Here is a 2,891-nt window from a genome sequence, read left to right as displayed (position 1 = left end):
ATAGTAAGGTAATATCAAAAGTGACCCATCATCCCAGGGGCGCTTTAAGAGAGGAGGAGGCCCGTGTGCTGCCTCCTCTGTACGGGCCCCCTCCTCTCTGCAGAAGCGCTGTAGAGTCTGAGCATTAGAGGTCTCAGACTCTACTGTGCATGCGCAGTTCTCCGGGAAAATGGCGTGGGGGCCATTTTTCCAGAGATTTCTCTACTGCGCATGCGCAGAACTCCGTGAAAATGGCCGCTGTGCCATTTTCACAGGGTTTTATCAGCTCCGGTGAAGTCGGTGCGGGACTATGGAAGGGTGAGTATTAAAAAAATAGGTGCAATGTGTGCAGTGTGGGCCCCCTCTGGACTCAGGGGCCCGTGTGCATCGCACACACTGCACCCATTATAGAAAAGCCAATGCATCATCCCCAGAGTGTATAGAGAACCCCTATACAGATAGGTTCAGGGGAAATTTGAAGAAAAATTACTTCACAGAAAGGGTAGTGAACAAGTGGAATGGCCTCCCATCAGAGGTGGTAGAGGCTAAAACAGTAGAGCAATTTAAACATGCATGGGATAGACATAAGGATATCCTTACAAAGAAATAAGGATTAAGTAAAAAAGATTACAAAAAGGGGCAGACTAGATGGGCCAAGTGGTTCTTATCTGCCGTCAGATTCTATGTTTCTATGTACTGTAACGTCTGGATGACTCACAAAGTTTTTTGAAGTCTCACAGAAGGGATGTGTCACGCAGCGTGTGCTTACCGCTGCAGGTCCCGCCGTTCGGTCGTTGCCGGTGGGCTGTCTGTGGCGGCTCTGTGGCTGCACAGGGATGCAGCTGGGTCGGGCAGCGTGAGTGCGGCTTCCTGGAGGCTGGAGGGAGGACCTAGTGGCCAGCAGCTCCGGACGTGTCTGCAGTGCTGCGAGCGGCCATGTTGGAGACCAAGGGTAGCACCAATTAGCGTGAAGGGTGTGCCAGCCAATCCGGTTTTCCTGTTGCCTATAAATAGGCTGGGATTATTGCATTCTGTGCCAGTGCTTTGTTGTGGTTACTCTGTACCTAGCTCTGTGCTCCCGCAGTTTGTTCTGTGCATCTCTTGTAATTGGTTCCGTCAGGATCTCCGAAATCTTAGCCGACTCTTGCTGTACAACACTCACCAGCTCTCCACTGTGCAGTCACGGTCGACCCCTCTCCCACCAGTTCCTTCAGGTTCCACAGGATTCTCATGGCGGTTCGCTAGCTGCAGCTTGAGTTCTTCATCCACGTCTTCATATCATCCAGCATCCAGTTTTCACAGTTCTTCATCCACGTCTTCATATCATCCAGCATCCAGTTTTCATAGCTCTTAATCCACGTTTTCATATATTCCAGCATCCAGCCTTCACAGTTCTCCATACACGTTTCCACATCACCCAGCATCCAGTTGTTACAGTTCTTCGTTCACGCCTTGTGTCATTCAGTGACTTCATTCACTGCAGTTCCCTAATCCTGAACTTTTGCCTCAGCATCTCAGTTCTGTTGTTTTAAATAAATACAGTATATGAGAAGGAATTATCTTCGTCCTCCTTGTCTCCAGCACTCAGGGGCATCCGCTCCTTCAGGTGGACTGAGTCCAACGGATCCACAAACACAGACTGCCCTGACAGCACTGGCCCCATGGATCCGATGAGCGACCAGGCCTCCGGAGGCGATGCTTCGGCCAATATTCTCTCATGCCTGGAGATTCAGGAGTCCACTCAATCACAGATTGTGCAATTCACGCAGACCATGTCTGATCGGATAGAAGCTCTTCATGCGGCCATTAGGGCCCCACAGTCTCCAGCTCTGGTAGTTTCTGTTTCTGCAGTAGTTTCCCCGGCGACTGGCTCTGCATCACGACTGCAGCTACCTCCACCTAGCAAGTTCGACGGCTCTCCAAAACTTTGTAGGGGATTCCTTAACCAGTGTGAAATCCAGTTTGAGCTTCAGTCGGCCAATTTCCCATCGGCCTGCACCAAGATCGCATATATTATTTCTCTATCGCTTCTCAGCCTTTTGGCTAAGATCAAGTGTAGTACCTGCTCGAGGGAAACACTTGGTGGAGTACCTGTTCTTACACTAGGAGCGCGAGAAGTTCCTAGTGTGGAATGGAGAAACACCTTGTGGAGTACCATGCCGGGGTGTGGCAATGCCTCTGGTCGAGAGTGGAGAAAAACTGGGCTTAGTATCCACTACCTTCTTGGGGGTTGAAATAGGACCCCCTACGTGGAGCGGGAACGGCCTGGTCTAGTATCTACTCTCGTACTGGGGGTTGACCCTGGCACAGAGTGGGTATGAAGCTTGGTCTGGCTGAGAGGTCGGGAGCAGCTAGAAGCTCGAGGTGTTTTGTGCCCCTGGAACTGGAAGGGACAGGGGTGCCGGAAATGCACTGGGGATGCGGACCACCAATGCACGAAGGCACTTTAGCACTTAACACTTCAACCCTTCCTGTCTGCACCCACTTTCCTTTGCCCTGGCTTTTTGGCTAGGGCAAGGATAATTTTTTTTATCCCTCCCCCCCCCCGGCCTTCTGGCTGGGGCTTATTTATTTATTTACCCACGCACGTGTTTTGCACTTTTGGGCACAACACTAGCACTTATTTTTGTTTAGTGTGTCACGTCATGGTTTTTTGTTCGGAGTTTAGGCAAGACCCTTATGGTCCACGCTCTCCCCTAGTTGCCGAGGCCCTCTCCTTTTGGGGAGGGCCAGAGCCTGTTTCGATCCCTAGGGGGAAGCTTCGGCCAACCTTGGGGATACACGAGGGTCCCTCTGTGCTACGGCAAGGGGGGACCCACAGTCCCTTTTTCCCCTCAGTAGGCCTTTTGGCTCTAAGCAGTAGGGGAGTAACGGGGCCCTTCTCCTTTCGGAGAGGGTCCAAGAACCTATGC

At 51.5% G+C, this 2,891-nt stretch overlaps 1 pseudogene; it reads left to right on the top strand.

Annotated features, from left to right (window-relative positions):
- The first annotated feature begins 2,002 nt into the window (after nucleotides 1-2,002).
- LOC134961044 (U2 spliceosomal RNA) lies at nucleotides 2,003-2,075 on the top strand (annotated as a pseudogene).
- Nucleotides 2,076-2,891: the final 816 nt, after the last annotated feature.

Source organism: Pseudophryne corroboree, chromosome 1 (genome assembly GCF_028390025.1).
Source record: "Pseudophryne corroboree isolate aPseCor3 chromosome 1, aPseCor3.hap2, whole genome shotgun sequence".
Taxonomy (NCBI): Eukaryota; Metazoa; Chordata; class Amphibia; order Anura; family Myobatrachidae; genus Pseudophryne; species Pseudophryne corroboree.
The sequence above is the reverse complement of the archived record's forward strand: the minus strand, read 5'-3'. Positions and strand labels throughout refer to the sequence as shown.